Source organism: Danio rerio, chromosome 8 (genome assembly GCF_052040795.2).
Source record: "Danio rerio strain M-AB ecotype USA chromosome 8, GRCz13ab, whole genome shotgun sequence".
Classification (NCBI taxonomy): Eukaryota; Metazoa; Chordata; class Actinopteri; order Cypriniformes; family Danionidae; genus Danio; species Danio rerio.
In genome coordinates, this window is record NC_141028.1 from 54,182,253 (window position 1) to 54,205,185 (window position 22,933).

A 22,933-nucleotide genomic window follows, 5' to 3' on the forward strand; every position below is an offset into this window, starting at 1 on the left:
ACTTCATTACTTTCTCACTTCTGGGAAATGTCCTTAATCATTGAACAAGTTTCACAATTTTTTAAAATTAAATAATAATATTGCATAATGGGAATTATCTTGTATCTGCAAGTTATATTAATCAGTGTTAAAAAGAAGAATTATAGCATTTATATAAAAAACACACAGTTCCAATATTGACCATTGGGGGCGCACTTTCAAAAACCGCTCATACGGTTGTTCCAATATTGACCATAGAGGGCGCACTCTCAAAAAACCGCACACACAGTTGTTCCACTATTGACCATTGAAGGCGCACTCTTAAACACACTTTTACACACACACAGTTCATGGCTGGTGAAACCAACCCCATTAGGACTTTGGGGCAAATTCAGGAAAACACTGCCACCTATGTTAAAATGGCCATTTCTATCAGTTTCAATGGTTGTGCCGGTGGGGACCCACATTCAGGTCCCCACCGCTCAAAAGGTCCCCACGGGTTTGGTGTGTAAACAGGTCCAAGTCCACACCAGGATATAAAAACAAACACACACACACACACACACACACACACACACACACACACACACACACGGACAATTTGATTTATTCTATTCACCTATAGCGCAAGTCTTTGGACTGTGAGGGTAACCCACGCCAACACTTGAAGAACATTCAAAATCCACACAGAAATGCTAATTAACCCAGCTGCGACCTTCTTGCTGTGAGGCGACAGTGCTAACCACTGAGCCACCGTGCCGCCCATTACAATTGTTCATACAAGCCAAAATTAAGTTTAGCAAATCATGAGCTGTCACAACTGATTTCAGTAGAATTTAGCATGTAACTAAAATAAAAATATATAAAAATAAGTTTAAATGAAAGCTGAAAACAAGGCACAAACAAATATTGGGCAGATAATTGTTGTTTTGGACAAATGTGATATGTAGATGAAGCTAAATTACAATTTAGAGCAACAACTGTTTATAAACTGTGTCAACCATCCTATAAAATGCTGTCTAGGTGCTGTTGAGGAGTAATAATGTCAGGTCACGTGGGTTACTAGGTGTGAAGATTGCTAAGTACAGCCACTAACTCAGGGAATATAAGGAAGACACCGCTGCTGACCTGCTCTGAGAACTATCTGGCCTGAGGTAATTCACTTGAACAGAGATGAATGGAAGCAGACTGCATGTGATATAGATATAAAGGGGTCACATCATGGAAAACTCGATTTCCTTTGCTCTTTTCAAATAAAAGCTTCAGTGTACTACTGTATCTATAGGCGTATTCTGGCATGAAGGATGTTCACAACCACAATTTATACACGAATGTAATCGTCTCTAGCAATATCACTTAATTACTAGATAGTAAACTGTAGTTTTAAGTAATACTATTATTACTAACTTTATTACCAGTGACATAATCATTTTTGGTGGCCTCACAACAAGAAGGTCGCTGTATTGAGTCCCGGTTAAACCAGTTGGCATTTCTGTGTGAAGTTTACATGTTCTCCCCGTGTTGTTGTGGGTTTCCTCCGGGTGCTCCGGCTTCTTCCGGTATTCTTCCACAGTTATGAATAAAAAAAACACCAGGCTAAAGCCAATTTGAATTTTAGTTTTTATTTTAAACATTTCAAGGATTTGTAACATTACACCTAACTGATACACATTATGGACTTGTACGACTTGGGAAACTATTCTTTATTCAGCTGGTCCCAGGACGATTGCAAACAAAAACGCGAGGTGCAGCAGGCGGTTAAAACGCGAGGCGCACAGGGCACATAAGCAGCGTGCAAAACGCTCACGGTGTTCAGTGTTGAGCAAGAAAAACCCACAAAAATGTAATAATTAGGTTAGTAAGGGGTTTCGGATAGCATGGATATAAAACAGAATGACACTCATAGGAATATTTCTATATCTAGATTACTAATTCGCAGATGACTGCATGTTTTGTTAGCTCCCTTAACACCATACAGGCAGAGACTTGACTACCCGGGATAACTGTATGAGCTGATTTTAGCGATGGACCCCGGGGACTCTCATCTACAAGTGAGATTCCCTCAATTTACACATGGCAGTGAAAGCGCACTACACCACCCCCTCCCCCCTCCAAAAACTCTCTCTTGACAATCTGTGGCAAAGCTTCCTCACAACACTCAGCTAGTGAGAAAGCGTCATCTCAGGATATGCGATGGTGTAAAAATATGGGAGAAGCATGAAATGGCTGCTGAGGTTTTGCATGAGTGTCAAACAGGGGCATTTTAAACATTAGCAACCTTTTCTATCCAAGAAGCAAGCTAAATTCAATAAGCATCACCTTTTTAGTGGCTGATCAGCAGTGTTGGGTAAGTTACTTAAAAAGTAGCCTAATATATTACAAATTATTACTAATTACTAGTAAAACTGTTGCATTACTAGCTACTGAACGTAAAAGTAATCGGATTACTAAATATTTTGCTTTCAAGTTACTTTGAAAACCCAAAAAGCCCCCAAATTTGTAGTTCTTTCGGTAATTTTCTGTTTAACATATATAAATATTGGTGTTTATCACCTTTATTATATAGACCTTTTTCTTAGAATGCAAAATAACCCATCATGCTTTGCGTGTATGCGCAAGGAGAATACTAAGAACTTCCAAGCGGCAGTTGATGCATGTAAACAGTCACATTTGAACAGCTTTGTAACGATAGTTATAATCTATTTTATTTGCTTTTAACGTCTTTGAACTAATACTGCTGTCGTTATGAAGCTGCAGGCCCGGAGACCCAACTGCATGCTCAGACCTGCATGCTCAGACGGCTAGACCTGCACTTCCAGACCTTCACAGTGCCAACTGCTGTTTGAAAGATCGACTAACCTGATCCAGCTGCTTATAAATTGTAACAAACTATTTTTCTACTATAAAATATTACGCTATGATTACTACATTATTATTTTAAATATTAAACATACTAGATTTTGATTTAATGCAATATTTCTGTTCTATTTATATTAACTGTATTTGTAAATAGATATTGTTCAGTTACTTCAATATTTTCAGACATTTATTGTTTTTTTTTTTATCATTTATCACTGTTTTGTATTGAGTTGAGGGAATGAATATTATCTTCATATACAATAAATTTCTTCACATACTATAAATTATAGCACTCCGAGTAATTTTCTAACAACAAACTTTATTTCATGAGGTCCTACAAGTCATCAAGCTGTAAACAATGCAGAGAAAAATTTGTCTGTGCAGGGCTTCGGCCCTCCAGGAATTGAGTTTGACATCCCTGCTGTAAACGGAAGCTCTAAACATTCTGGTCGCTATGGCACCCTCCATGAAGCAGCCAAGACAAAGGTCTATAGGACAGTAAAGATGATAAAAAAATACATGGGGTACAGAGAGAGGGGGAAAAGATCGGCAAAGGACCTCAAGCCAGGAATTGAACTCAGATCGACATGATCACCTTAGTGCTTTCCTTCAACCTGCAGTCACTACTTTATTTTTTCTTGTCTATCAGCATTAAAAAAAATAAGTCCTGTGATTCCTGTCCAATCAAATCACACATAGAAGGTAAATCGCATGATAATGAAGACATAGGCACTTTATAATTGTAGCAAACTGTTTGGAAGCATTAAAGGTGTCCAAGAAGATGTCCAAAATCTTTGCACGCATTAACCAAGAGACTGTTTAGATGCCTGTCACTGATATGAAGATAACGGATGTTTTCTGTATGATGACCAAAATAACCTTAAACACCCAGAAGACACGAGAGAGACGTCAATATGACGTCAAATTGACATACCCTAACATCATGGGGATGTTGCATTTCGTTTGGAAAAGAAAACCAGGTTGACGTCAGAGCTCAACGTCAGGCCAATGTCAATGTTCAACGTCCAACCTAAAACCAACCAAATATCAACGTCTATTGATGTTACAGCTTGATGTTGTGTGGACGTTACCACTATGATGTCTATCAGATGGATTTTAATTGCCATACCTGACGGATAAATGTCAGTATCTGACGTCAATATGATGTTGGTTTAAGATGTTGGCTCGACGTTGGGTTATGGTCACTTTCCAACAACCTAAAAATTACCAAATATCAATGTCATTTGATGTCATTATTGGACGTCAAAATAATGTTGTCCTTAGACGATGGCTAGGCACTGAATTTTGGTCACCTGACATCACAACCTAAATCTAACCTAATATTATTTTGTTCACCTAACATCACAACCTAAATCTAACCTAATATTAATGTCTTATGACGTTGTGTGCTTGCTGGGCAATAACTAACTAGATCCACTACAGAATGTTACGTTTACACACATCCACAAATTACATGTAAATGCATCAGCTTTTCACAGCGTAATACTCACTACTCACTCACTACTCGAGTAATTTTGAAAATGCTACTTTTTACTTGTACTTTGGGTAATATTTTCAACAGATACTTTTACTCTACTTGCACTACATTTTTAGGCAAGTAATAGTACTTTAACTTGAGTATGACTTTTCAGTATGCTTTCCACCACTGGTGCCAACTAAGTGTCTCCTTTGGTAATTTAATGTTACAAAAGTTTACTCGCTCTACTCACGTCTTTCTTTATTATTTTAAGTTGTTTAACAATCTGTGATGCACAGCATTGTCACAATATATTCCTAAATAAGGCTACGTTGCCCTAACAAACATGTAATTCATGGCTGAAATACCACAGTAACACAAGTAACTCTGCTGAAGATCTATATTCTGAACCAAGTTAGTCAAAACGTTAAAGGTGTCGTTTACACTATTGTGCTTTTGTTTTAAAATGCGTATGTTTTCTTATGGTTACACATGGCATCCACACTACTCTGACATCTTCGAACTATGAAAACTGTGTGTTTTCAAGCACTGAAGATCCCATTTTAGTTTGGAAATTCTGGGGTTGTATTTGATTATAGACAAACCTAAGCACAGACTTTTAAAACCGGAAACATGGCTATCCAATATCACACTCTGTCTGGCCTTCTGGACAATTGCATATCATTCCCTGATCAGCTCCTCTCATATGACCATTACCACACTGGTAGTGGACAAGTGCAGATGTTGGCAAAATTTGAGCATGCTCAGTGAGCAAGAGTGGTCTCATATAGGCTGTATAGTGTGGATGGAGATCCTTTTTCTGAAACACAATACAAACGCCAGTCTGGACAAAGACAGTTTTAATGCTAAGATGCTGCTTTAAAACAAAAATGCAGTAGTGTAAATGACATCTTTGTAATGCAAAAATTTAGTGAATCAAAAATTATTTAGCCAAGGCTGGATTTCTTACTTTTTGGGTGGCAAAATACATTCGGAGGGCCAAAACTGTGTTGTTTTGCCTCAGTGATGCATTCATTCTTCGTTGTCTTTTTCATGATCATAATATGATTTGAAATTTGCTACTTTCTATAGGAAAAGAAGACTTTGAAGAAGCTATCAAATTCTGTAAATTATGAAATATACAGAACTATATACACCATGTCTCAAAAAAAAACAAGCAATTTTATGTCATACAGAAATAAGACTGCTTATCGTACTACAGAAATAAGAACGACTTCATTTCACAAAGGATTAACAGCCCAATCTGTGCATTGGAATAGTACTTTTGTTTCCTTTGGCGACGGCGTAATGATGACGTATTTATTTTTAGCTGCGTAAAGCTTCAATAAAAATAGTGTTTTTGAATAAAGATAAGAGTTTGATCAAAGGTTTACGAGAAAGGCTACAGTGCTTCACATTTTTTTTTTCGTGAATTTCCAGCTAAATAGTGGACAAAAGATGGATGAGATTACTTGTTGGCGAAAATTGATTGCTCGGGATCAGTATGTCCTGTGGCGCGGGATTGGTCGTCCACGCACTGCCCGTACTTTTGAAAATATTACTACTGTCAAAGACATGGTACTGAGCCAAGAAGATGCAGAAGAAGAAAGTAATGTGGTAATATAAATCAAATGAGGTGGAAAACATATACAGTACATATCATTTAATTTCATCTATAGATCATGACAAACAGTTGACAAACTGGTGGACAGAAACATTACCAACCCAGGCTCATTCTGATTACGTACCCCTAAATACATTTTCGGAGAGCGCCAAATACATCCTAGAAGCTATTTTGTTTTTTATTTTTTTGCAGTTTTTGTTTTTGCGAATCCATCAGAGACTGCTGTGTGCACTTTTTCAGATCTCAAATTTCTCTTGCGAGTGCCATTTACGGCAGCTGTTCTCATGTAAATCCACCAGAGGGCACTATTGACTGACTGACCAACTGACCGATCCTCAAGTCTGCCGATGTACATGTCGAGCAGACAAACCGATAACCGGGGAAAAGTCGTCCACATGCAGGTAAGCGGTCAGCTAGTAAGCAAGAAAAGTACCGCCGTCATACCGCCCCGTAGTGTTCGTTGTAAAGACAAAATGCAGCCTTAAGTATTTCGAGCAGCATAATTCACGATCTCCAGAAATGTATATGGGACTACATTTTCAGAATGAGCCTTTGTTGCATTTTACACGATGTGATAAAAAGTTGCCTTTATGACAGATGTCTTCAGATTACATGCATTACATTATTTTTGGACATTGAATGGATGTCCTGTTTGTTTGAGACGTACATAAGTTTGAAGCTCCCAAATGATCGCTCTGTACCACAAACTGTTATTTACAGCTTTATTACCTGAACTCACGGTCAGCTGACGTCATGTGTGATTTCGCAGTCGTGAATATATCATTACATAAAGACAAAAATTACATTTTTGGGTGAATTACCTACAAATTATACCAATACATACAGCATGTGACTCTTTCAACATCATTTATGCCCCATTCACACGGGTCGTCAGCGTCAACGCTTCCTATTCACTTTGAATGGGTGACGTCAGGCGTTGCCGAACTGCATTGTGGATCCGTCGGCACCGCTTCAGAGGCATTGCTCGCTGCAGAAGTTGGGACTAGCTCAACATTCAAGTGCCGACGGAAGCGTTGTATGCAAATACACCAGCTAGACAGTGGCCTATTGCTGACTGAATTTCATTGGCTGATGCTGCTATGACGATCGCGTAAGCCTCAACTTCAGACACGCCTTCAGTCAAGCATTGACGCTGAAGCCCCGTGTTAATGGGGCGTTAGAGGTGTGCACGTTGGAACGAGCAACGCATGTAAAACGATTTGTAGACTTGTGCGACCTTCTTTATGCTTCTCCTGAACTTGAAAATATGATTGGCAGAATCGTAGAAATGCTGGATTAAGATCCTCTAGGGGTTGAATCGAGATAGAGATCTTTTTTCGATTAATCGTGCAGCTCTAATGTGACTCTGAAGTGCTGTACTTTATGTTTGCAAGTTTTCTCCCCACAATGTCAATAAAACTTTCTGCTTCCTCAAAGAAACCTGCGGTAGGACCCAAAAGGCAAAGGAAGATCCTAACAATCACACAAAAAGATAAACTTCTGAACATGCTAAAGGAAGATAGAAGTTATGTGGTTGTAGAGCGACATTACAGAATAAATAATTGAGGATAAAAAAATTTTGATCTTTGGTTACATTCTATAATACTGGACTTATTTTTCTGAAGGTATAAACTTTGAGAGTGAAAGACAAAGATGAAAATGTTAATACCTGTCTGAGAAAAGTGTATAAAGTGCATAGTGTGGGGCTTAAAACATATATAATAGTTGTAAAAAATAAAGCCAAATCCTGGTTCCCTCTTAATCTCCTGTCAGTTCAGCATGGTTATATTATTTTATAGACATTGTTCGACTAGAACAGTCCACTGCCTTAATTAACAGAGCAAAGATTTCAACACTCCTTCATTGGAACCAAATACACAACAATTTGATCTTCATTATTAAAATTTAAGTGATTTAATTTAACGACGTAGGAGAAACAATTAAGATGTCTCAGGATATAGGTGACAACAAACTATCTTTTCTTTCCGTTTGATCTGTTTTACAAAAATGTTGACATTTTTTTTCATTTATGTACTTCTCTGACATTACGTATAGATTTGTTTTCTTTCATATTTATTTACAGGTTTCTGTATGCATAAATGTATATATTTATATATTTGTGTTTGTTTGTGTACATATATAATTTGTAGTTTTTATTTTTGTTTCATACTGTTATCAGCCATGCTATACACATTGAACCAAGTCAATAATGAAAAATTCAATATGGTAATGCTATTACCATTGACGATAACCATGTTTATTAAAACAAAATAAAGTTTAAGTTAAAAAAATTTTAAATAAAGCCGACTGCTTCGCGGATTTCACATTATTTTTGGGACGTAACTCTGGCGAATATCGATTGTACATTACAATTGAAAACAATATGATAAGAAAATACAGGTTTGAAACATCAAGCAACACAGGAAAGCAGTTTTGTTTGACAAAAATAAAAAATACAAATCAATGGAAGTGAACGAGAATGGAAGGCTTGACACATTTAGGTTAAAATGGCTGTGTCTACTCGTATCTGAAAAATAAAATGAATCTCAAGCAAGCTACATTCCCATACCACACTCACTTCTGCAGGAGCTGAAGTGACACGCACACAGTATATGCTTTTGAAAGTACAAAACCATGTCAGTTAGTGAACATGAATGGTGATGAAAAAAATAAGGAGGAACTCGAGTCGTGTTTCTGTTTCCAGCATTCCTATCCATTTTCTTCTTCTTTTTTTTTTTAAATGTCAAATGGATAATATTATGAACAGTCAGTGAGACTGTGTATTACAGTTATTTAAATTCATGAACGCTCTCTCTATCTGTCTCCATCTGCCTTTGGTAAGGTGAAATGAAAGTCAAGCTGACTCACTCTCATGATGGGCAGAGAGTTTTCGCCATTGCAGCTGAATTATGGAAGCGACATTTGAAACCTGCTTTTCTTTTTTTCTTCCTGGAGTTATTTATATGCCTCCATAATCGTCAGTCAGAATGATTTCTTTCAGCTGATTTGCATAGACAAATGGATCTAAACCTGGTGGCACAATCAATAATAGCATGAATGTCTTACATCTGAAATCTGAGTAAGTCATCTCAACCTCACAGGCTTGCATCAGAAACCCTTTTTTGTTGTTGTGTTTAATTTGGTAGTAAAAGGAAAGTGCAAAGCAGATAAAGTCAGGATTTTCACTTATTATCATATATTTTTACCCCAATTTCTGTTTAACAGAAAGAAGATTTTATTCAACACATTTCTAAACATGATAGTTTTAAAGGTGCCCTATAATGAAAATCTGAATATACCAAGTCATAGAACAATAATAAGGGATCTGTATATAGAAATGGACATACCGAGGCCTCAGACACCACTGTTTACTCGTTCTCATGTAAATTCCACAAATGGACAACGGGCCAATCAGAGGTTAAAACAAACTATAATGAGACTCACAGGCTATGCCCATTTGCATGTACAACTACTTTAGGTCGTTCATCCGGACCTGACGTCATCAAGAGAACCCAGACTCATGTATCTTTGAAATCACTAATACTCATGCCTCAGGCTGTCTTTGATAAGCAACAACGTTTTCTAGTGAAAAAACAGTTATAGTTATCCATCATTAGTTATTTTAAAGCTTACATTTAACTTACTAAGTATGTGGGACTTTTATTTTGAAAAAGTAAACACAGATCATCACATGTGCTTCATGATGCAAAAATGCAAGATTAATAGATTACATATTTATTCAGCTCCACCCTGAAAACGCATAAGGTACGTTTAATTGTGTCTTTTGTTAACTTATCATGTTTATTGTCAAATTTGAAGCGTATGCTTCAACAAGCACGTGAAGATTCTGAATCATGTCAAACCACTGAGCTCCACTGACATCTGTTCATGCAGATGATATTAAGTTCTGGCTGTGTTTTCATTGACATTATAGCTTAAAAATACAACGCAATACATCTCTATCATTCTCTTTTGTCTAGTTGAATTAAAATTTAGCCTTTATCCACAACTCATGAGCAAAAAAAGTTTAACATTACTCTGATTGGGTTTATATTTGTCCATGTTCAGCATATATCATGCAGTGTGTGTACATGTGTGTTTTTTTTTTCGTTAGTTTTTTGTGTTTTTTTGAAGAGTATGCTGTTGTATTTTGCACTGTCTGTATTTTGCACACTCATTGTATTTGCACTGTATCTGTATTATGAACTGTCTGGAGCCAGCACCTAAGCTTTTCACTCATTATAGCACACGTGCTGCTGCTGATGTGATAATAAAAGACATTTGATTTGATTTAGTAGGGCAGTATTTGCATTAAATATAATAAACAAATTTTGAAGCCTATTACAACAAGGATGCAAATGAAAAAAATCATCTTATATGGTTTTCTGCGGAATCTAACAGTACTGAGGCACAGAAATTCAGTCATATTTAAAATAACACATTAAAGACCTTTTAAATAAATAAAATACATCTTTTTTTAAAAGCTTTAACTTCATAAGTTCGGTCACACTTTACAATAAGGTTCATTAGTTAATGTTAATTAATGCATTTACTAAGATGAACAAACAATGAACAATACATTTACTACTGTATTTGTTCATGTTAGTTAATGAAAATACAGTAGTTCATTGTTAGTTTATGTTAACTCATGGATGTTATGTATGATGGATGTATGATGGATGTAACAAGCATGGACTTGGATGTTAACAATGCATTTGTAAATGCTCAATTATGATTAATAAATGCTGTACAAGTGTTGTTCATGATTAGTTCATGTTAATAAATGCATTAACTAATGAACCTTATTGTAAAGTGTTACCATAAGTTTTTGGTTTAAATTAGATTGAAATCTCACAGAGTCACAGGTATTTAGAAACACTTCCAAACGAAAACCTTCCACTATATTGGGGTTATATTTTGCGCAGACTTCACAAATCACGTTCTAAACTGTAGTGGCTGGCTATTATAATGCCAATTTGACATTGCAGATTTTGCGATGTGACTGTTGCAGATTCACACATTGCGATATCGATGCTGAAACGAAATATTGTGCAGCCCTAATATTGACCTTAAAATGGTTTGAATTTTTTAACTGCTTTTATTCTAGCCAAAATAAAACAAATAAGACGGTCTCCAGAGAAAAAAAAATATTATAGGAAATATTGTGAAAATTTTATTTAAACATAATTAGGGAAACATACAGGAGGGCTAATAATTTTGACTTCAACTGTATTTATTATTCATCTAAACTCTCTCTTAGCGAGGATGAATAGCACTGTTCTCGAACAATATAGTACTGCAAATGTCATTTAAAACTTCTTTTTACCACAAATAAAAAAAAAAATGGAAAAGTAGTATACCGGGGCTTAAACTGAGCTGTCAAAGAATGATGTAAGATTCCCCAGCTCACGCTAAAGGAGAACTGGGCACTCAATGGAAAAACAGCAATTAGAAAGTCTGTCCCAGAGGAGCTAAATTTGCTGCTGGCAAGCAGTTCAACGATTAGATTTCTTGTGATGATTACCCGAAATTTCTCCCGTCAACCGACTGACCCTAAAGCCACTGCGATATATGATGAAATATTGCAGTTCAATTTAGCGCTCTTCATGTTCTACTTTTTCTTTCTTTCGACTACATTATCGACCACTTTGTCTACACTCACAAAACTGTACCAGCAGCACATAAACAAAGTCCAGAAGCTCATTTCAAAGTGTTACACACTCTTCTTTAATCACAAGACAATAATAGAAAAGGGTTTGTAATGAAGTGTTGCCATAGAAACGAATTGTGAGATATATTTGCATCTGCTTAAATGTCCAGGCAGAAGAATATCTCCTGCATACAGTATTTGTAGAAGCACTTACAGGAAAGCTGCTCTAGAATTAGGGGAGAATTTTCCACATGGCTCTTTTATATACAATGACAGTTTTAATGATCATTTCGGTCAAGGTATTATTAAAAAGTCCTCTGAAATTTAATTTTAAAACAGCCAAAATGTTCCCCTCTGCAGAAATTCTGAAATCTCATTAGAAAAGGGAGAAGAATATCTCCTGCATATTTGTAGAAGAACTTACAGGAAAGCTGCTCTAGAATTAGGGGAGAATTTTCCACATGGCTCTTTTATACAATGACAGTTTTAATGATGATTGCGGTCAAGGTATTATTAAAAAGTCCTCTGAAATTGAATTTTAAAACACCAAAAATGTTCCCCTCTGCAGAAATTCTGAAATCTCATTAGCTTTTCTTTTAAACTATAAACCGGCATGCAAAATAATGCTTTCATCAAAAAAAGCATTATCTTTTGCTTTCAAAATAAAACTAGTGAATGTCAGAGAGCAAAGCTTTAACCGAAATCGAATACTACTTAAGCACATGGGTACTTTGTTTAAATTCTTCAAGAGTTCACACTTAGCTGATGACTGATTATAAAGCTTGTTTGGTATGCTGTCCCGGGAGAGAGCCCTGAGCTTATAAGATCCACGAGCCCGGGGCTCCCTCCTGTTTGCATGGCGAGAGGGGAGTTTGAGCTCAGGTAGATCTCGAGAACTCCCCTGCTGTAGTAGCTAATGAACAGATAGTGATTGCTCTTAAAAGATAACTACTTACAGGGTGCATGTCTATGGTGCCGATTTGGATTAGTCCATTTAATTTAAGTTGTATGTAAAACAGCCAAAGCAGAATAACTGACTTCAGCAATGTTTTTCAGATAAACAAGAATGCTCACTTGGCATGTTTCTTAAATATCTGCAAACATATTATGGTATTTTTATGCTTTAGAAGAGTCAAAAACAGACATACCGCACCTTTAACTGATGTATTCAGAGAAAACTCTCATATTTATTTGTAGTGTGCTCCAGAAAGAGTTCTGTTTGAAAGTCTATATGGCCATTCCCTTTACATCTCCAACTGTAAGAGAATTGGGACACATCCCAACCCTTTCATATGACCGCACAAATCAAGGGGGTAAAATTAGGGATTGGGCCTCAAGATCAATTTGCAGAACTGCATGCTAGACTGCTAGACTTTCGTTGTAAATGCATATCAACACACCCACATACGACAGTTGTTGACCAACGTTGTATTTAACCCAGAATATTTCCATTTAACATATTTATTCACTTAATATCTGATAAAGACTCATCTGGCTTTACTCACACAAAACTCCCACCGTCCTACTACAGATACAACAGTGCCATATTGGCACACAGCCTTTCTCTCTGAGCAACACACACAGATATAAACGCGCTCGCACTTGATCTGTGATGGATGTAACCTGTCTGCTCTCTATAATCATTCCTGCTGGAGCTCGGCTGGAGGAAATCCAGATGCATTCATGCACCCATCTGTTAGTTTTATCGATGCCTCCTCTCCTCAAACGCACACACTCCATCTCTCTCCATTAACACACATACTCGTTCTCTCGTCCCCAAACACACACTCTTCCCAGAAGACACATTGCTTAGGCCTCCGCAGTTCAGCTGGCAGCTTTTTTAGTCTGTGTTATTCTGTAATCTCATATGGTTTCCCATGTGAACGCAGACGTAAACAGCCACTAGTCCAAAACTTCAGCTCGTATAGCATTTAGAGGATGTGACGAGCTGGCAGCATTTGCATTGCATGTAGCTCAGAGTGCTGTGCCAGATGCACCGCCATCCTAATAATACAAATAATAAATAAACAACTGCATTAAGATTAAATTAAGACTTTAGTCTTAAGGTGTGATTCTGAAGTCAGATCTGAATTTCGGTAGTCATGTCAAAGCAGTAAGCAGTAAATCAGCATGCTATCATCTCAAAAATGTTGCAAGAATTAGGGTGCTTTCACACCTGCCTTATTTAGTTCGGTTGAATCGCACTAGTTTGTTTTCCCTCTTGGTGCGGTTTGTTTGGGCAGGTGTGAATATAGCAATCGTACTCGAGTGCGCAACAAAAGCAGATCAAAAAAGCTTTCAAACGAACCCTGGAGCGGTTCGTTTGTGGTGAGAACATGATCCGATGCCAGGTGTCCTTGGAAGAACGAACTGAGGAGACCGCGAGGGCAGAGAACGCTTCCTTTGAGAAATGGGATGCTGCGTTCTTCCTGACGGTCATGTGACCTTCACACGTTTTAAATGGAAATTATTTAAATATTACAGCACTCATACAACGATTTATTGTTCCCCCCCTCTTCAAAATATATACTTTGCATAAAAACATTATAAATATACTCTGCACAGTATAAATAAAAAAAATTTAATACGAATTTCAGCAAACAAACAACCCTTAATGTGTTTATTCCTTTATTAAGATGTTCATGTTAATGTTTACTTTCACCGTTTCATTTAGGGAAACTCCTGAGGTAAATAAGTGATATCTCTGAACTTTAATAATAAATCTAAATAAAATGCTTGCGCTTCCCACCTCCAGCCGCAATGACTTCTGGGACTTCCAGAGCGAGTTCGGTGTTCAAGTCTGCATCAGTGGATCCTCGATATCAAGATCACATCCGGGAAGTTTCACACGTCCTCCGTACTTGCGGTCTTGAGTATTGGAACTGAACTTACGCAGCTGATGATGACGTTGCACGAGAACACGAGGATGCAAGACCGCTGAAGAACGCATATTGAGAAACAGCCAGAGAGAGAGAGAGGGAAAAACATTACCTGATGGATTGTTGGTAATATTTCCCCAAGATGACTATGTTGCAGTTTAGCTAAATGAATTCACGCCTCCTCCTGAAGTGACGAGCGATGCATTAAAACATTGCTTTCCAGCCACAGCCGCACTTCATTCTCGAAATGTATAGTTTGTCTAAAGCAGGGATACAATCAGCCAGCGCAGTCGTCCCTCCATAGTAAAAAGGGAATCAAAATGCAGTCATCTGACAAAATCCACATCTCTCATTGGCCAGATATTGTTGAACATAGTTCCTAAACTGCTTATTGATTGGTCAGAATTCACTGTAAATCTCGTCACGCAGCATGTTGTTAGGACACAGAGTTACAATTTAACCTGCTCACCTTATGTTTACGTTCGTAATATTTATATGATTTGCTAATTAATAACCTCATGTGGAACTCTTAATCTGCATCTCCTTTCGGAATCTGCTACTGTCTACCAGAGGTCCACTTTTGGTCGCGGACGCATACTTTGAAGCCTTTCTGCCTTTCTGAATGAATGAATGAATGAATGAAATACATGATTTTCCATCAAGGCAACCCGGGGTGCTGAAATACTGGCATTGGGTGGGTTAAAAGAACCAAGACGTTCTGGCATTTTTTCAAAGCAGAATATCTGACTTCAGCATTGTTTTTAGATAAACAAGAATGTTCACTTAGCAAGTTTCTTAAATATCTTCAAACAAATTATGGTGTTTTTAATGCTCTGAAAGAGTCAAAAACATACAGAACCCTTAAAGATTACAAGATCTCAAACATCTTGGAGGGTTACAGGGATGCAGGAAATCTTATAGATAGGCGTCAAATTGTGTAGGCACAAACAGAAGAATTTTAAACTCAATTCTAAAATGGATGGGAAGCCAATGAAAATCAAACAACAATTACACTACATAAAACTGACTTTTGATCGTTTATACACGTTTTTTGTCATGATACATTTCTCTGATGTGTCTAAGTGAGACCTGCGCATAGTGGCCATGTGAGATGACAAATTCAGATTCTACCAAACTGTTAAAAGATGAAAAAAAAAAAAACTTTCCCACGCATAATGCCTACACAAGACAAGCTATTCATAGCAACCTGTCACATAGCTAAGTCATTGAGCTCTGAATTTTTAAAACCTTTGCTCAGCCCCCACATATTTTACTCTGAAGCATATAACTGTAGCTCCGTCTTCAATTTAATTCAGAAGATTTGTTTGGATAAACTTTGCAATAAATGACAAGTGTAAATGAGTCGGGAACAGCTCATGCCACGCAGTGAGATTCTGTTTGATATGTGCATGATCCAAGTAGTCTAAAAGACTTTTTTTTTTTACAACTGGTCGCTTTACACGTCTTTTTTTTACTTTTTAGATTTTTCAGATTGGATAGTTATCTGACCTTGATAAAAACAGGTGCAAATGTCCTCTGAAATGCATTTGACAAGGATATAAACCCAAACGCTCAAACCACTTCAGAACTTTGTGTTGAAACCCAGATTTCTACACACTCACTGGCCACTATATAAGGTACACCTGTCTAACTGCTCGTTAACCCAAATTTCTAATCAGCCAATCACATGGCAGCAACTCAATGCATTTAGGCATGTAGACATGGGCAAGATGATCTGCTGCAGTTCATCAGAATGGTGAAGAAAGGTGATTTAAGTGACTTTGAACATGGCATGGTTGTTATTGCCAGACGGGCTGGTCTGAGTATTTCAGAAACTGCTGATCTACTGGGATTTTCACGAACAACCATCTCTAGGGTTTACAGAGAATGGTCTGAAAAAGAGAAAATATCCAGTGAGCGGCAGTTCTGTGGGCGCAAATGCCTTGTTGATGCCAGAGGTCAGAGGACAATGGCCAGACTGGTTCCAGCTGATAGAAAGGCAACAGTAACTCAAAAACCACTCGTTACAACTGAGGTCTGCAGAAGAGCATCTCTGAATGCACAACACTTCAAACTTCGAGTTGGGGTAGGGTCAGTAGGGTGGTAGGGTCAGAATTTGGCGACAACAACATGCATGGATCCATCCTGCCTTGTATGAACGGTTCAGGCTGGTGGTGGTGTATTGGTGTGGGGGATATTTTTTGGCAAACTTTGGGCCCGTTAGTACCAACTGAGCATCCTGTCAACACCACAGCCTACCTTTGGTCAGTATTGTTGCAGACCATGTCTATCCCTTTATGACCACAGTGTACCCATCTTCTGATGGCTACTTCCAGCAGGCAAGCGCAATGTCATTAAGCGATATCATCTCAGACTGGTTTCTTGAACATGAAAATGAGTTCACTGTACAGCACCTTTAGGATGTGGTGGAACGGGAGATTCACATCATGGATGTGCAGCCAACAAATCTGCAGCAACTGCATGATGCTATCATGTCAATAAGGACTAAAGTCTCAGAGGAATATTTCCAGTACCCTGTTGAATCTATGCCATGAAGTATCAAGGCAGTTCTGAAGGCAAAAAGAAGGCGGTTTAACCCAGTACTAGTAAGGTGTACCTAATAAAATGAGTGTATTTTACTTCTCTAAAAATGTAAACAAGAATTAAGTATTGAATTTAACCAAACTCTCTTTTAATAATAATTCTAGCACTGTATCCATCCATAACATCAGGTGCAGAGGACAACAACTGTTTAATATTATGTGTGCAGAGAAGGCACTCTTACTCACCGATTATCTTACGAGCTCACAAGGTGAGACAATATCTTTTATTTCTATTGTTTGACGGACATGCGTGACCCTTATACACTTGTGTCATTTGCAACACCACGTTTTTTAGACGCCAATGCCATGTGAAGTTAAAACGTTCTTAACTTTAACCCATAGCAGTGGTCATTTGTCATACTGTCAGTTCCAAAGCAGTAAACAAATCAACAAAACTCGGAAGTAGGACCAGTGTTGCGTGCTTCTGTTTACAGGGTAGCAATTTGGCATGACAATGGCAACATGGCAGAACCTGTCCTAAACGCAATGTCTTGTGTTTTCAGGTGCAAAGACGCATTCTTTGTGAATGGCTCCTGCACTTTCCTTTATTGTTTTCTGTCTTACTCCAGTGTCTGCATGTTTGGACTGAATGTATTTGTCTTGAGAGAGCGTGAACTGAACCGTGACCCTTTTACCATGACGATTCGGGAGTAAAAGTACTGTTACACCCCTAGTTTTCACAAATCAGAGAAAACGCAAGTGACCAGTTGAAAACAGAGCCTACAAGTCAGGTTTGGAATAACATAATGAGAAATTAACGATGTAATTTTCATTACTGGTTGAAATATCTCTTTAAATATGAGACATGCTTTATATTAAGTGCTTGAAAGCAAACCATTGCATAAAAGTATTAGATGCATGTGTTGTCTAATACGTTTGAGATGCAGATTGCTCTGTGCACAACTGACATTTTACAGCTTTACAGAATATATGTCTGAAACAATGCAAGGATGTGATGACAGATTTTCATTCCAGAATCGACTCTTCATTTACAGCACACAAAAGGCGAGAGAGATAGAAAAATCAAATACACCTTCGCAAAAAAAAAAAAAAAAAGAAAGTTATTAATCTGAATGCCATTGAAGTTATGAATGAGACAAATACTATGAAGAAGGAAATGAGAAAGCGGGGAAAAGGAGGGAAATCACAGCTGTCATCTTGCTTTGTGTGGTGTAACAGAGGTTGCCAAGGGTCAGGCATATACCCAAGGACCTCCCTCTTCCCTCTGACAAAACAGGCTGCCTCTGATCCTTTAGAAACCCATTCAGGATATTCAGTAGCTTTGGTCTGCTTTCATCATGCGCAATGGGGAAAAGCAGACGTGGAAACAGACGGTGAAGGCAGAAAGCAAGAGTGTGCGCATGTGTGTAAGCCAAACGTCCTTGCATAAAGACACAGCTGTGAGAGAGTGAGAGAGAGAGAGAGAGAGAGACAGAGAGAGAGAGCTTAGGGGGAAATGTGTTATTTTATTTTCTCTTACACTGGTCTGCTCATATGACTGATTGAACTGCCTATCAATCAAAAAAAAAAACATACCTAAATAGCAAAATCTGCATAGCGAACTAGCTTAAACTCAGATAACTATTATAATATATATATATATATATATATATTTTACATCACTGTCTCTTATTATCATTTTGCTACTGCAGTGTGTTTGTTTTTTTGTTAAAGAAAATAAAGGCCATATTATAGAATTAAGATATTGTACATTCATTCTGACTTTAAAGGGAAAATGGAGCACTCAGTCAAGTTCAACCTTATTTTGTACATTGGATTCCACTTAAATGAAAATATATTGAACAAACTCGATTATTGTAATCGTTTAGCAGAAAATGGCGTGTTTTACTATAGATTTTAGACCTAGGGCGCCGCCATCTTAGAATGCCGCTGTGTCTGACGTCACGGGGTTGGTTGAGTTCCCTCCGCTGAACAGAAACGATAAAAGCAAAGGAGACTGTAAAACCTAATTTAACCCAGTGCGTGAAGTTGTGGATGTTAAGCTGCTGCAAATACAATAGGGGCGTCAAAATTAATTGTTTTTTCGGTGCACCCTGATGCAGACGCGGACAACTCGGTATTGGTTCAGTAATAACCATAACCGGTTATAATGTACTGACGCCATTTATCTCCTATGCGCGAGGGAGGTGAGCGCCAGTGTTACACCATATTCTGTGACTCGATGGTCACAGAATATGGTTTAACACCTGACGGTGGAATAGGCAGCATAGGCAAATGCTAAGGGTGCTGTACATCCAGGAGGGTGCCAAAAATGAGCGCGGTTAAGTTGGTTTTGTTTTTTCGATATTCCTGACACATTCAGTTATAGCGGCAATAACTCAAAAACCTCTTACCCTAAAAAGATCTAAAGTGTGTTTCCTACAAAAAGACAAAGCTGGTTATGTTTCACAGCTGTCTTTTTCTTTTTTTTTTCACTCAACATTACGACCACTGCTCCGTTTAAGCCCTTGCAATATGCGTTTAGCGGGGAGTGCTCACGCTGAGTGGAGCTCTCAGTAAGGGACCATCGGAAAAGTGCTTTTTTTTCGTTTTTTTTTTTCTGCTCCGCTCAGCGCGAGCTCTCCCTGTTTCGAGGGCTTAAGTGTGTGTGTGTGTGAGTGTGTTTGTTTGTTTGGTGCTGTCTATGTTTGTGTATGTATGTGAATGAAAGGCAGTGTGGTGCTGTGTGTCTGTGTGTTTATACAGACAGCTTGTTATAGCCTCCCCCCTAAAATATATCACTGTATATAGAAAGCATCGTCAATGCACCGTGATATCAAATTGAACCGAATCGAAGGCATGATAATCGTAATCGAACCGTGAGACCAGTATAGGTTCACACCTCTAGTTATTTTTGTAATTTTTTGTTTGCTTGTTTTAGAAGGACTGTTTATATGTTGCTGTGCGTATGTTGGCTTGCTGTTTCTCATTGAAGAAGCTAAGTTAACCAACTTCTAGGGGAGCAACAATCTCACTTAATCAGGGCAACTTGACTGCTGTCCTACAAACAACCACCTCTCTTTGAAGGAGTCACAGGACATCGTAAGGATTTGCATCGCTCTCAAGTGCTCTAAGTGGTCACAGACTTTCTTTTTTCTTAGACTATCTTGTTTCTGACTTTAAAATGCCTTATTTTATTTATTTATTTATTTATTTTGTGATTGATGCTTTGTTGTTGTTTTTTATGAGAACTTTACACATAGCTAAAATAAAAAGTGTACACTTGATTTAATTTGTTTTAAGAGAGTGTTTATTCAGTACAGCCAAAATTCTGTAGACCCCCCTCAGAGTAATACCAAATCGAGGAGAGGAGGTGTTGCAAACTATTAGTCAATTTATCAGCTATATTTGTCAGAGACCACCAGACAAAGGTCTAGAAAATATGATCATATAACCCCAATTTTATCCTCCTTACACTGGCTGCCTGTTAAGTTTCGTATTGAATTTAAAATATTACTTCTCACCTATAAAGCTCTAAATAATCTAGCTCCTGATTATCTAACCAACCTTCTGTCTCGCTACGAACCAACTCGCTCTTTAAGATCTCAAAATTCAGGGCTTCTGGTAGTACCTAGAATAGCAAAATCAAGTAAAGGAGGTCGAGCCTTCTCTTTCATGGCTCCTACACTCTGGAATAGCCTTCCTGATAACGTCCGAGGCTCAGACACACTCTCCCAGTTCAAAACTAGATTAAAGACCTATCTGTTCAGTAAAGCATACACTCAATGCATCACCTAGCGGGTTCCACACTGGCTTCTGCATCTTGCTTTTACACTATGAACAGCAGCTACGCTAATTATTCTCTTTATTCTCTATTTTCACCTGGGGATACTCATCCCGAGGTCCTCAGATTAGGCGGAGTCACTGATTGGATCCAAGACCAGCGACGTGATGATCCCAAGGATTCCATATCCGGGACCAGGCCATATCCTGAGCTGCTGCTGCGCTGATGGTCGTGGGGAGTGGAGAACATCTGTCTGATTCCAGCGACGCTCCAGGGACAGACGAGTCTTCATTGAGGCCATCTTCCAGCATAAACCACGGCGAATGAAGTTCTGCACAAGACTTTTGGCCAGCGGAGAAATTAAAATGGTCATGCCCAACTGAGTCTGGTTCTCTCAAGGTTTTTTTTCTTCACTCCCATCAGGTGAAGTTTTTTTTCCCTCTCCGCTGTCGCCACTGCCTCGCATGGTTCAGGATTGGTAGAGCTACGCATCGATGAATTTGCTCTTCAGTGTTTGAACTCTCAGTAATGATTAAATCACACTGAACTGAGCTAAACTGAACTGAACTGAACTTAAACACTAAAACCTGAACCACACTGTTCCAGTTACTGAACCACACTGTTCCAGTTACTATGACCATTTATGTGAAGCTGCTTTGACACAATCTACATTGTAAAAGCGCTATACAAATAAAGCTGAATTGAATTGAATTGAACAAAGAGAAGAAGAAACTTCAAATGAGCATGCATTGACTTGTGAATTTTAGTTACGCACACTAGGCATTTGTGTCAAACAAGTATACTGTAAAAATCTACACACAGCACCTCCAAGAAGCAGACTCAGCCAAGTATGTCGAGCGACAGCCACCGCACTAAATCATAATTATTTTAATGGCATTGTTAACAAGCAATGAACATCTCGCCTGCCTGAGTTGGCTCATTCCCTGACCTTCATTTAACTCTTACTTTATGACTCAAATCACTTTATTATCGCACTTTATCATCTTACATAAAAATTAAACTGCCGCCCCTGGAGTCACCTCTTCTGTCCTTTTCAACTAACCATTAACCGAATTACCTCAGCATGGCGCAATTTGTCTCAAACCAATCTTCTGTATTCAGCAAGGGCGAATGAATTAGATCAGTTTTAGACGCCATCATTCCATCCTCAAGAACACCATTAGCCAGAAACAGCAGGCACAAGATGAGTGCAGGAGATGATAAGAACAAACACTTGCTGTTGATGGATCCAGCTCAGACAGCAGGCAATTCAGGGTTTTCTATCCTGAACGCTCCTTGTTAGCAGAATATTAAGTTGGTGTAATTGAGCCATTCATTATCCCTGATGTTTTTACGGGTGCGCAAATTTGCACACACACACACACACTGCTGCTTTTTGTGGACGTTTGAAATGCTACAAGCAATGAGAAGGAAGAAGGCTATTGTTGCCCTCTGGGAATTGCTCTGTTAATTATTATTCTGTTTTTCTGCTTCTTTGAAGTAAATTGAAGATTTTAAGGCCTAAACATGGCCGAATACTAACAGATATGGCTACTGAGAACGTGCGAGTGTTTTAAAGAGAAATTGCACACCTCTGCAGTTCTAACGAATATGGCAGCTTACCATTCATCCGCCCACCAGAGGGAGCTCTCTCCCGAATATTGACTGGGTACTTCCTCTGTGGTACTTCCTGGTAGCCACCATATATAAGCACACTGCTTATGTGTGTTCATTGCGAAGTATTGCCAGTTTCACTGCCTACTAGGCGTTTTTCCTACTGCTGTTTCTGCCATTGTGTTATGACTTTAACCTGCTGTTTTGACTACTGTTTTTGGATTTTGTACTCTGCCTTGTTTGCCTTTTCAGACTGCCTATTTCTTTGCTTGTCGTTGCCTTGTTCATGATCACGATTCTGCCTTTGTTTAATGCTAGCTGTTTGTTTAATAAACCTCCAGCTTTTGGATTCAATCCGCCTCCATGTCTTCACCTACGGCACCCTCACAGCAGTAAAGTGCGTGAAACCACAACATGGTCTCACACAAGAAATACATGGCCAGCAGGGGGCAGTTATGTAACATGAGGAGCATACTGAACTGATCCAGTATACTGAGCACGTGAGCTACCTGTAAACGATGTGA

The 22,933-nt window shown here is 38.3% G+C and overlaps 1 protein-coding gene and 1 long non-coding RNA gene across 19 annotated transcripts in view; one reads left to right on the forward strand and one right to left on the reverse strand.

The window, feature by feature from the left end:
* The window catches only part of acot7 (acyl-CoA thioesterase 7), a 151,773-nt gene that overhangs the window by 74,048 nt on the left and 54,792 nt on the right, over window positions 1–22,933 (reverse strand).
* On the forward strand, window positions 10,069–16,802 carry LOC141375928 (uncharacterized). The gene is made up of 3 exons (XR_015498505.1): window positions 10,069–10,460; window positions 10,765–11,888; window positions 12,097–16,802. It is a non-coding gene; the product is annotated as an uncharacterized LOC141375928 (long non-coding RNA).